The sequence below is a fragment of the Pinus tabuliformis genome, chromosome 3_2 (genome assembly GCF_031772625.1).
Source record: "Pinus tabuliformis cultivar Carrire ecotype Pingquan chromosome 3_2, CPIR1, whole genome shotgun sequence".
Taxonomy (NCBI): domain Eukaryota; kingdom Viridiplantae; phylum Streptophyta; class Pinopsida; order Pinales; family Pinaceae; genus Pinus; species Pinus tabuliformis.
The window spans coordinates 395,942,121-395,955,286 of NC_142302.1; the positions used below are offsets into that span (position 1 = coordinate 395,942,121).

The 13,166-nt window shown below is 38.1% G+C and overlaps 1 pseudogene; it reads right to left on the reverse strand.

Moving 5' to 3' along the window:
- Positions 1–510: 510 nt before the first annotated feature.
- LOC149181068 (LOB domain-containing protein 4 pseudogene) lies at positions 511–8,124 on the reverse strand (annotated as a pseudogene).
- Positions 8,125–13,166: the final 5,042 nt, after the last annotated feature.

Consider the following 13,166-nt stretch of genomic DNA (forward strand, 5'->3'; position numbering starts at 1 on the left):
AGTCCACTCCCAGATTCTTCAAAAATCTATAAAGTGCCTCTCCTTGTATTACTCACCAGCACAACAAAATATGTAACGAGTTCTTACAACAAGTTTATAAGTTGACATTGGAGAAGTATGTAACAAGTTTTATATTGAGGCAGGTCAGTGAAATTAGCTATCGTATGAGTTGATATTGGGAAAGTAATTTATAGATGTGATCGGGTGTTACTGGTTCAATTCTCTTTAAAGAAAATTACATTAGGGTTTAATTAAACTCGCTATTGTAATCCAAGGGTTTTCGATAAGCGTGATCAAGTGTCACTGGTTTGATTCTCCTCTTTGTTCGAGTGTTATCCTTTGAATATAACATGATTTAATCTTATCCAAAATTTCTCCACTTTCTCCTTTCTCCTGATGTTATATTTCTGGGCATAAACGTGATATAATATGACAAGAAAGAAAACAAAAACTCGAGCCCCCGAATAATTCCATGGACTTCACAATCCAAATATACACAGGATACGTCGACTAGAGCCTTGACGAATCCCACAGCTCCGATAGGGATTGATCATCTTTATCACGAGCATCTGAAAGGTGGTACCCATTGGGAAGTTGTAAGATTTTTGAGATACATAGATCTAGATCTACAAAACAATAAACAAGCTTGCAAGAGAAGGAAGGAAGCGAGCAAGAATTGAGAAAAGAATGAAAATTGATTCTACAATATTAGTTTTAGAATAAATACATAAAAGCAACTAAGTTAAGCTTAGTTGTACATGCAATAACTAAAGTTAACTAAAGCTAAGTGTGCTTTATCTTATGTTAATGTGTACATGTGCCACATGCAAGCAATAAGTTAACTGGAGCTAATCTAGGTGCATGTACACCAACACAGCTAGTCTAAGTGCATGTACACCAACACCCCCCCTTAAGCATAACTTAGGTGAGTTTGATGCAAAATGAATGAGTTCCGGAAACACGGCCATTTTAGGTACCCATATACAATGCATAAAAAGGAGGAAAGAGGGAAAACCCAGTGGGAAGAAAAACCCCCCTCAAAATATAATGCAAAAGTAGAGAAAAGACAACTGCTAGGCAGTCGTGTCCTTCACCCTGAGACGATCTCGCAGGAATCGAAACTTCTGCTCAGTGAAAGTCTTGGTGAAGATGTCAGCAATCTGCTCAGAACTAGGACAGTACTGAAGATCGATGATCCCATCATGAATGAGTTCTCTAATGAAGTGCATGTGGATCTCGATGTGTTTGGTACGCTGCCGCTGCACTGGATCTCTGCAAAAATTTAGCGTACTTTGATTATCACACCAGATGACAGTTGGATGATGGACACTAATCCCAAGATCAGATAGGAAATGTTGTAGCTAAATTGCCTGAATAGTGGCAATGACTACTCCTCTATACTCGGCCTCTGCTGATGATAAAGCAATGACAACCTGCTTTTTACTTGACCAACAAATTGGGCCGGATCCCAAACTAAGTACATAACCGGAAGTAGACTTGCGATCAATGGTGTCACCAGCCCAGTCTGAATCTGTGAACCCGATGAGATTCAAAGAACAATTGGCTGCATAATGAATCCCATAGGTGATTGTCCCCTGGACATATCGAAGGATGCACTTTGCAGCGTTCCAGTGTAACTCATGGGGCTCTTGCATGTATCTGGAAACTGCTCCGACAGCATAGGAGAGATCAGGATGGGAGTGAGTGAGATAAAGAAGACTTCCCACAAGCTGGCGATACAATGTGCAATCTACCAATGGTGTGTCTTTGCCATTCTCAAGCTTTATCCCTGATAAGAAAGGTGTGGCTGCTGGCTTGCAGTCACTCATGTGAAACCGTGCCGAAAGATCTCTTACATATTTTGGTTGAGAAATGGTAATGCCAGAATCACGCTGATGGATCTCTAGTCCAAGGAAGAAATTTAGCAAGCCCATGTCTGTCATAGAAAATCGCTTATGCAATGCAGTTTTGATGTTAGTAATGACAAAAGCGGAACTACCCGTTATCAAAAGATCATCTACGTAGAGTACTATGATCAACAAGGAGTCAATTTTCTTCAGAAAATAAACATTGGAATCAGATTTGTAGCGTACAAAATTTTGAGATAACAAATAAGAATCCATCTTTGCATACCATGCTCTAGGTGCCTGCTTGAGGCCATAGAGAGACTTCTTTAGTTTGCATACCAGAGATGAATTCTGCATGTATCCCAGTGGTTGCTCAATGTAGATTTCCTCCTCGAGATCACCATGAAGAAAGGCATTCTTCACATCCATATGATGCACCTCCCATCCTCTTGCTGCTGCAATGGAGAGAGCTAGCCGAATGGAATCCATTTTTGCCACTGGAGAAAAGGTCTCATCATAGTCAACACCATGTACTTGCTGAAAACCTTTTGCTACCAATCATGCCTTATGTCGACTAACTTGGCCATTTGATGCTTTCTTGGTCTGGTAAACCCACTTGCATCTCACAAGTTTTCGATTTGAAGGTAGCAGAACCAAATCCCAAGTCTGGTTCTCAATGAGAGAGTTATATTCCTCATCCATGGCGGCTTCCCATTCAGGATGCCCATTTGCTTCTGCATAATTTTGTGGATCAGATCCATGCATCATATAAGCATGCATGGGCATGGATGGCTCCATAGCTAAGAGTGCTTGCGGATCTTTTTCAAACAGAGGGATAGAGGCAGGATCATCAAGGATATCACTCATGTTGTGCCATTTTTGTGTTGAAGGTGGTCGAGAATCTTCCGAACTACATGTAGAAGTATGATCTCGATGTTCAACAACTGGTGGTCTAACATGGGTCATAGGAAAAGGCTCATGTTCATCAGAATGTTGGTCTGAAGTTTCATCTACATACTCATCAATGAGTGGTGATGAGAATTTGGTAACAAGTTCATCTACTGGTGCATGCGAAATATCTTCGTCAAACTTTACACTCCTTTCAATAAAGAGCTCTTCAGTGTGGATATCAAGCAATCTGTACCCTTTGACTTCATCAGAATATCCAACAAACATGCCTACTTTGCTTTGAGGCTCCAAAGCCTTTCTCTTCTCTGGAGGAATGCGGGCCCATGCTCGAGATCCAAAAATGCGGAAATGACTAACTTCAGGTTGCATGCCAGTCCAAGCCTCAAAAGGTGTTTTGCCAGTAACAGATTTATGAGGAGATCTATTCTGGATGTATGAGGCACAATTAATAGCTTCGACCCACAATTTCGATGGAAGAGATCTTGCATGCAACATGCAATTAGCCATCTCTTTCAAAGATCGATTTTTCCTTTCAGCTACGCCATTTTGCCATGGAGTGTAAGGAACTGTATGCTGCAACTGTATGCCTGCTTCATCACAAATATTCTTGATATCTTTGTTGAAATATTTCGTCCCATTATCTGTGCGGAGTATTTTGATGCCTTTTCCAGACTGATTTTCTGCATGCGCTTTGAAAATCTTTAGATGTTGAAAAACTTCAGACTTGACTTTCAAGAAGTAAACTCAAGTGAATCTCGTGTAATCATCTATAAATGACAACACATATCTTGCTTTACCCATTGAAAGCACCGGAAATGGACCCATGACATCACGGTGTACAAGTTCCAAAGGTGAAGAGGCTCTCCATGCATGCCCCTTCTCGAATTTTTCTTCTGGATGCTTTCCAAGAGCACATCCATTACAAACACCATCTGAAAATTCAATGGTTGGCAATCCTTTGACCATCCCTTGCTTACTAAGTTGTTGCATATATCTGAAAATCAAGTGCCCAAATCTCTCGTGCCAAATCCTACTTTCTTCATTTGCATTCGTAAGTAGCAAAATAGAATCTGATTGAGGAACAAAATCAGAAAATGTATACAGACGAGATTGACCATTTACCTTCCCAGATGCAATCTTCAAATTGGTTTGCATGTCATAAATGCTCACGGAATCTGGGGTAAATTCCACTTTCCTTCCGTTGCCTGTGTGTGTCATCTGATACACTGAGAGAAGATTCACAGAAAGCCTTGGAATATGCAAGACATTTTCAAAACTTCCATCTTCGAATTGCACTCTTCCTTGTCCAGTTGCTGCAACTCCAGAATTATCCCCCATGAGAATGGGAGGACCTGAGTATGCATGTAGAGAAGAAAAGGATTCCTTTGAAGAAGCCATGTGATGTGAAGCTCCTGAATCGATGATCCATTCTTGTGGTGCAGAATGAAGAGCAATCAAAGCATGCCCGTTACCTCTTGGATCTGGTGCTTTTTCTCCAGACTTCTTCTTAGCATTCTCAGGAATGTGGTCTCCAAGATTGTGTTGCTGGAGTGTCTGCACCATAAGATCTATAGTATTCTTCATGCATGCAGATTCAGGATGAAAACCATGGTGGCAATAATTGCACATTGATTGCCCTTTCGTTCCTTTCCTTTCCTTTGAGCCAGATGATCCATCAGGGGGTTTGGGATGTCCTCCCTTTCTTGGATCAGGATCCTTCTTCCCTTTTCCTTTCTAATGGTCTTTGGAATTTGCCTTTCCTTTTGCATGCACAGTAAGTGCATGCGCTTTGGAATTTTTAAGTGTGCCCATTTTGATGAGCTTATCTTGCTCATGCATCAAAGACTGAATAAAAGAATCCAGTGAGGGCATCTTCCAAGCTGCACCAGTTGCAAATCTGACTGTGTGGAATGTAGAGACGAATACTGCATACTCTGGACCAAGTTTTGGTAAAATGGAAAGAATCAACTGATTTTCTTGCTTGGATTTGTCGATCCCACATCCTTTCAGCTGAACCAACAAGGCTTTATACCTTGTGAAAAAATCTTGAATGTTCTCAAAGTTTCTCGGATCTAATGAGTTTAACTCATTTTAGAGAATGTGACCTTGCATTTCATCCTGTTTTCCAAACAATCCTTCCAAAATTTTCCATACTTCATTTGGAGTTGAACATGATTCAACATGAAATAGCAATTCTGGAGAAATAGATAAACATAGGATTCCAAAGGCCTCGTCCATGCGATTGAAATATCCTGTTTTCTCCATTGCCGATGTTGGTTCAACTTCCGTTTCCATGGTTATTCGAAATAAGCCTCTACTTCTGAGATGAAGTTGAATCTTTGGCTTCCATTTGAAATAATTATATGGAGTGAGAATTGCCGATTGTGGAAACTCCAATTTAGACTCCATTCTTTGTTGTTGCTTCAATCTTCTGAACCTGCAAATAAAATTGCTTGTGCACTGATTACAAATCCCTGTGCTCCGATACCATGTAAGATTTTTAAGATACACAGATATAGATCTGCAAAAAAATAAACAAGCTTGCAAGAGAAGGAAGGAAGCGAGCAAGAATTGAGAAAAGAATGAAAATTGATTCTACAATATTAGTCTTAGAATAAATACATAAAAGCTACTAAGTTAAGCTTAGTTGTACATGCAATAACTAAAGCTAACTAAAGCTAAGTGTGCTTTATCTTATGTTAATGTGTACATGTGCCACATGCAAGCAATAAGTTAACTGGAGCTAACCTAGGTGCATGTACACCAACACAGCTAGTCTAAGTGCATGTACACCAACAGAAGTTGATCGAGTGAAAAGTGTTCAAAGTGTGAGAAAACGGCTCCGATATGGATTGATCTCCGCCCGCAACACTATGTAGGTTTTCTCTTATGTGAGCAGTGATATTGGCCTGATGCAAATTCATGTGAAGAAGCTCCGCCTGCAAGATCGCCTTCTCTAACTGCAGCTTAGAGACATGTTCCTGCAGCTGCCAGATTGTTCCTGCGCACCCATACACAGGGTCTCTCAGCCTTGCGCTCGATTCATATACGATACTACTAACTGCATCAGCGTGCATTTCCAGTGGCAGATCCTAAATAGAAATCATCATGTCAGCACCAGCGTTGAAGCATGATTGCAGCAAACCTGAGTAAATGGGAGTAAATTGCAGCAAGACTGAGTGAAAGAGAATATTTCTATTTACTGGAGGCTTTGTAGAATCTATCGAAAAGCTCCTGAATAAAATAGAATACTGTTAATTACGAGAGGCTTTGTAGACTTTATGGAAAAGAGGTAAAATATTATTTCTTCTATGCAATAGACGAAGTTGGTTATCGAGGGCTATGAAGGATTGAAAAGAGTAACAATTATTTAGTCTTATATCAGCATGAGCAAGAGGACGATAGAAGAGTAAAAAAATCAAGACGAAGATAGAAGAGTAAAAAAGTTATTAGAGGGGGGTTATTAGAGGTTTCACATAATTTATGGGAAAGAGTACAATCTTCTTTTTCCTTATCAGGAAAAACCAATTTATTTTTATTATCAAAAAGTAATTACATATTTTTTATATCTTTGTTTCTGATGTTATTTATACAAATTTACTAAAATTCAATTTTAAAAATTAGTCTACTTGTCTTTGTCTAACTTCATAAAAACAATCAAACCTTGACAGATCCTACTGCAACTATCAGTAACATCTTCACATCAAAACAAACAGTAGCTTTAAAAAAAAATCAGTTATATACAACTAAAGACTAATAAAAACTACCTACATCAAGCCACTAGAAACTGATAAAAACTACATACATCAGGCCACTAGAAAAATATACTTCTGAAGCTTTATAAGTTACGAATGTCAAAAGCAGCAAAACTAATCAAATACCACTTACCACCACAACCATCCTTTGACAAGAGATCCGCTACATGGTTTCTGATACTTGGTTCTACTCCTTTAAAATGTGTGAGAAACACGTTCTCTAAAAAGTCTTTGGAGGAAACAGAGGAAGATAGTTATCAGAGGCATTCCAGAGTTTATAGAAAAGAGTAAAAATGCTATCTCATTCATGAGCACGAGAAAGAGGAAATATTTTATAATGGACAAAGATGGTTATTTTTTCTATGCTGGGTGGAAGATGGTTATTAAAAACTTTGCAGTATTAATGGAATAGAGTAAAAAAAATTATTTTCTTTGTGAGCATAAGCAAGAGCTAGAGATTGAGAAGATGGTTATTTCTTTTATCCTAGGGAGGAAGATGGTTATTAAAATATTTGTAAGATTTATGGAAAAAAGTAAAATAGTTATTTCTCTATGAGCATCAGGAAGAAAATGAGAAAGATTTTATAATAGAGCAAGATGGTTATTTCTTGTATTCCTGGGAGGAAGATGGTTATTGGAGACTTTCCTAGACTTATGGAAAAACATGAAAAAGTTATTTCATTTATCATCATGCTCAAGAAAAAGAGGGAATATTTTATAGTGGAAGAGGATTGTTATTATAAAATTTATAAGATTTTTGGAGAAAAGCAAAAGATGAGATGATTTTATTTTGGGTTTATGTCAAGTGATTGGGAGGAATGATAAATGTCATCTTCACTTCATTAATTTTTCCCAAACAAATAATATGATGAAATTTAATATAATAGCTTTTAACTTTATCGTTAAGTTTCAATATTTTTTCTCCAACCCAAACATATATATTGTGTATATATAATTAAATATAAATGATTTACACTCAACTCATTAAAAATCTGAAAGCATTAAAATACCAACCCGTGGCAAAATGAATAAATGATTGATTCTATGCTTAGAACTTCTTACCATCTAAATTAAATGATACAATAAGCTATATCACCATATAATATATTTATATAATACATTTTACAAAAGAAGAGACTGGAACATTTATATGATACATTTTACAAAATAAGAAAATGGAAAGGTGGTATAAGTAACATATAAATATCAACAAAGTAACATATGTTATCTTTATGAAAACATAAATTAATTCAAGTTTCAACGAAGCAAATATAATGATAATAATTTTCTGAAGTTACAGTGCACTCTGAGACTCAATATTCATCCCAAACACAAAGTTATGGTCATTAACACACAAAGCAATCCCAAACACAAAGTTATGGTTATTAACACAAAAATCACATGTATGAAGACTTGTACATAATGTTGTATAGCATTACCTCTAGCATTTTTATGATATTGCTTGCTTCAAATACTCTATGTGCATCTGCAAATTTCTGACAATCATTTTGTGGGAAGTAAGGGGCGAGCACACAGCTCTCTGTACATCGTCTTCTCAATAGCTTGCAAGCTGCGCATGGTGATGTTGTCTGCCGTCCTCTTAATGTGCTCATCTGCAATAGCAGTTACCACACAGTAGCCCATTATGACCATGAATGCAACAATGAGACACCAAATATTGCTTAAAAAAAAACTGCAACAATGAGACACCAAGTACTGGAAATCTGCAGATCTATGGCCAAAATGGATTGATTTTACCCCTTTTCAAGTAATGACAAAATGATCTGATTCACAATTCCGGCACTGGTCGAGGAAACTCAAAATCCTCAGTAGTAAGACGGTGTTGTATGCCCTATGTGATGACATGGTGGAGGTGAGAGCTGAATTTAAAACGGTCGCAACGCACTGTCTGGTTCTTTCCCGTGAGGGAAGCAGCTGAAGCGGTTGACTATAAAAGCATGTCCTCTGTGTGAACTGCCTGTGACTTCTTCATCTCTGTTTTGTCTCTTGAGACTTACCGATCCATCAGAGGAATAGGTTAAAATCCCCCGCGTTTTTAGGGGCATCAATATTCAGAGCCAGATGGTTTAAATGATAATTACAAATTTGAGTTCTGAAATCTGACTTATGGACCCATATGAGGAATAGGATAAAATTTGAAATTATAATTTCAACTACAGTGAATAGTTGAACAGCAGCAACTACTTTACTTAAAAAAAAGGGCCACCACCATTACTGTCTTTTCACCCTTTAACTGTTTTTGTGTTCCCGAAGGAGGAAGATCAGATCCAGCGCTGCGCCATTACTTCTAAACAACCACATTAAAGAGCAGAATGGCTGAAAGTGAAAAGAACCAGCCTCGAGCCGTCGCAGCATTTATCAGCCATGGGTTTCAACACCACCGACTCAAGAAATACAACAAAAGATCAGATTTGTTCATCATGAGCAGTAGATTGTAGTAGAGACTTCATCAGCGAGTTAAAGCAGTTGGTGGATAAGTTATGACCCCTTCTCACACTGTAAAAAGCAGAAAATGTAATGCACTATAAAACGCAGACATAGCAGTGTAGAAAATATAGAGAGTTTTTTTTTTTGTAACGCACAACAGTGCTGAAACTGTAATTTTCTGAGATAGTGAAAAATTGGTTTGTGGAACTGAAGCGTTCCTGTAGTAATCCCTCTATCAAGAGGAAGATACTCTTTAGCATAATCTCTCATGAAAATCCCTCTATGTAAGGAAGATGTTTTTTTTTTGTTTATTGTTAATGAATACAAGTTTTTTTTGTGTTTCTGAAACACCGTAATCAGAAAATAATTTCTCAGCATCAAAACAGAGTGTTGCTGAAACACCAGTTTTAGCGTTGCTCAAACACCGTATTCCGCAAACAATTTTTATTTTCGTTGTGTTAAAACAGAGTATTGTTCTGTTTTGTTCAGTTTTGTTTGGAATTATCAGAAATTCCCAACATGGTATCAGAGCTTGTCCAGGCTCTTTGAAGACGTCAAAGAAGCTGAAAGAAGGTTTCTTGCTGCAGCAAATTATCCAGCAGAGTGAAAACGCTGTCAAGGTATTTTTCAGATTAGTTTTTTGTGTAGCTGTTGAAGACAATTAAGTGATTTTTAATACACAGTCAAGTATTGCAAGAATGGCCAGCACCAGCACCAGCGTGGGTATGTTTAATACCCAGCTCCCACAGTTCAATGGGAAAAATTATGACTACTGGGCAATAACCATGAGAGCCCTGTTTGCCTCACAAGATTTATGGGAACTTGTTGAATATGGATTTGAAGAGCCAGTAAATGAAGATGAGTTTAATGGATTAACTCAGGCAAAGAAAGAGCTGTTGAAGAGCAATAAGAAGAAGGATTCAAAAGCCCTTGTATTTTTATATCAAGCAGTGCATGAGAGTGTGTTTCCAAGGATAGTAGCAGCCAAGACATCCAAAGAAGCATGGAAAACTCTCAAGACAGCCTATCAAGGCATGGAGAGAGTGAAGACAACAAAACTACAGTTGCTGAGGAAAGATTTTGAGAGCCTGCACATGAAGTAGTCAGACAATATTGACTCATTCTTCACACAAGCAATTGGTCTGGTCACACAGATAAGGTCTCATGGAGAAACTCTTGAAGAAAGGAGGATTGTGGAGAAACTATTGAGGTGCCTACCCTCAAAGTTTGATGTGATTGTCACCACCATAGAAGAGACAAAGGATCTCTCAAATTTTTCAGTTGATGAACTTCATGCATCACTGATAACACATGAGCAGAGGTTGAGTAGAAATGAAAACTCATCTCTAGAGCAAGCCTTTAAAACCAAGATGTCATTTGGAAGAGGAAGAGGTCAAGGCAGAGGAAACAAGAGAGGAAGAGGCAGAAGCCAATACAGAGGTGGAAGAAACAGTTCAGCAAATGTTCAAGGAAGAGGCAGCAATCCAAATCAGAACCAAGGCCATGGCAGTAGCCAACAAAGTGGACAACATCATGCTCAAGGACAAAGGTATGAAAAATCCAATGTCCAATGTTATTATTGTAAAAAATATGGGCACTATGCAAATGAATGTAGGAAGAAGCAACATGATATGAGTAATAGATCTAGTGCAAATATCACTAGCGAAAATATCAGCCAAGATAATGTGTTGTTAGTTTGTAATATGGCTGAAACAAACAGTGAAGATATATGGTTTCTAGATTCTTGTTGCAGTAATCATATGACAGGAAACATAGCCCTGTTTTCTGCTTCAGATTACAGTGTATAGTCACAAGTCACACTTGGGACTGATAGTAAACTTTCTGTTATGGGAAAAGGAGAAGTTAAAAAATTTACAAAGAAAGGTGAAAAGAAAACCATAGCAGATGTCTATTATGTTCCCGGAATGAAGTGTAACCTTTTGAGTATTGGACAACTTGTTCAAAAGGGTTACAATGTTTTCTTTGAGAATGATGTATGCACCATCATGGATAGAAAACCCAGCAAAAGATGTATTTCTGAAGTGAAGATGACGAGGAATAGGATGTTCCCTCTCAGAATAAGCGCATATTTGAAAAATAAAGAAGTAAATGCAGTAGTGACATAAGAGGCTCTCCAAAGCGTACCAAAGGATGAAAATTGGTTGTGGCATTTGAGATTTTGACATCTCATCTTTGGGGGTCTTAAGTTGTTGAGTAGAAAAGGTATGGTAAGAGGACTACCATTCATAGAGAAGCCAGACAGCCTTTGTGAAGGTTGTATATTGGGAAAACAACACAGAGAATGTTTTCCAACCGGGAAAAGCATAAGGGAAAAGGCACCCTTAGAAATTGTCCACTCAGATTTATGTGGACCGATGCAAGCACCATCACTTGTAGGCAACCAATATTTTCTAACATTTATTGATGACTTTACCAGAAAGACTTGGGTTTATTTCCTGAAGAACAAAAGTGAAGTGTTTGAAAAATTTCGAAATTTCAAAGCACTTGTAGAAAATCAATGTGGGCTGTGTATCAAGGTTTTGAGAACTGACAGAGGAGGTGAGTATATCTCCAAAGAATTTTTACGTTTTTGCAGAGAAAATGGAATTCATAAGCAATTTACAGGAAGGTACACCCCGCAGCAAAATGGAGTTGCTGAAAGGAAGAACAGAACAATCATGGATATGGCGAGGAGCATGTTGAAGGCAAAGCATTTGCCAAATGATTATTGGGCTGAAACTGTACACTGTGCAGTATATATTTTGAATAGGTATCCAACAAAATCAGTCATGAACAGAGTGCCGGAAGAAGCATGGAGTGGGAGAAAGCAAGGAGTTACCCACATGAAAGTTTTTGGTTGTGTGGCTTATGCACACATTCCAGATCAGCTAAGGAAGAAATTGGACAACAAAGGGGAGAAATGTATTTTCATTGGATACAGTGAGGAATCCAAAGCTTACAAGTTGTATATCCCATCTACCAAGAAGCTTTTTGTGAGAAGAGATGTTCAGTTCATTGAGGAGGAAGCTTGGGATGGAAGCATAGAGAAAACAGTGAATGTTAAAAACTATTTGTCTCATGATGAAGATGATGAGGAGTTGGCTAAAACACATCCCCAAACAACAGCGCCAACACAAGGACAACAAGAGACACCCTTGAGGAGAAATGATAGTGCTTCTCTAAGCACACCACAAGGAGGAAACTCAAGTGCGTCCTCAAGCACTTGCACACCAAATGAAAGAGCTAAGAAATTCAGAAATTTAAGTGACATTTATGATGAAGGAATGAATTCTTTGTTTGCTTTGTATTGTCATTTTGATGCCCTGTTCATTTCGAAGATGCAATTAAAGATAAGAAATGGATAGAAGCTATGGATGAGGAGATGAATGCCATAGAAAGAAACAAGACATGGGATTTAGTTGAGCTACCAAAAGGCAAAGAAGTCATTGGAGTTAAATGGGTGTACAAGAACAAGAGTAATGTTGAAGGCAAGATATAAAGGCACAAGGCAAGACTTGTTGTCAAGGGATACAAGCAGCAGTATGGGAGAGATTATGAGGAGACTTTCGCACTGGTTGCAAGAATGGAAATCGTGAGAGCAATGTTGTCCATAGCAGCACAAAACAAATGGAAAGTTTACCAAATGGACGTAAAGTCAGCATTCTTGAATGGAGTGTTAATGGAAGAGGTTTGTGTTGAGCAACCTCTAGGCTATGAGAAGAAAGACCAAGAACATAAAGTTTGCAGATTGAAGAAAGCTCTTTATGGGCTGAAGCAAGCGCCAAGAGTGTGGTACAGTAGGATAGATTCCTATCTACTGGAGAATGGATTTGAGAAGTGTGAGGGAGAACCCACCGTTTACATCAAAGAAAAGGACGGTAAAATTTTAATTGTTGTGTTATATGTTGATGATGTGATTTTTACAGGTAATGATGACTACCTCATTGAAAATTTCAAATCAGTCATGAAAGAAGAATTTGAGATGACTGACATGGGTTTGCTGAGATACTTCTTAGGAATAGAAGTAGATCAAAATAAAAATGGAATTTTTATTTCGCAGGCAAAATATGTAAATGAAGTGTTGGGCAGATTTAACATGCAGGACAACAAGGCAGCAATCACTCCCACAGTGATGGGATTAAAACTCAACAAAGAGGACAGTAGCAAGGATTTTGACCCTAGTGTGTACAAGAGCATAGTTGGCAGC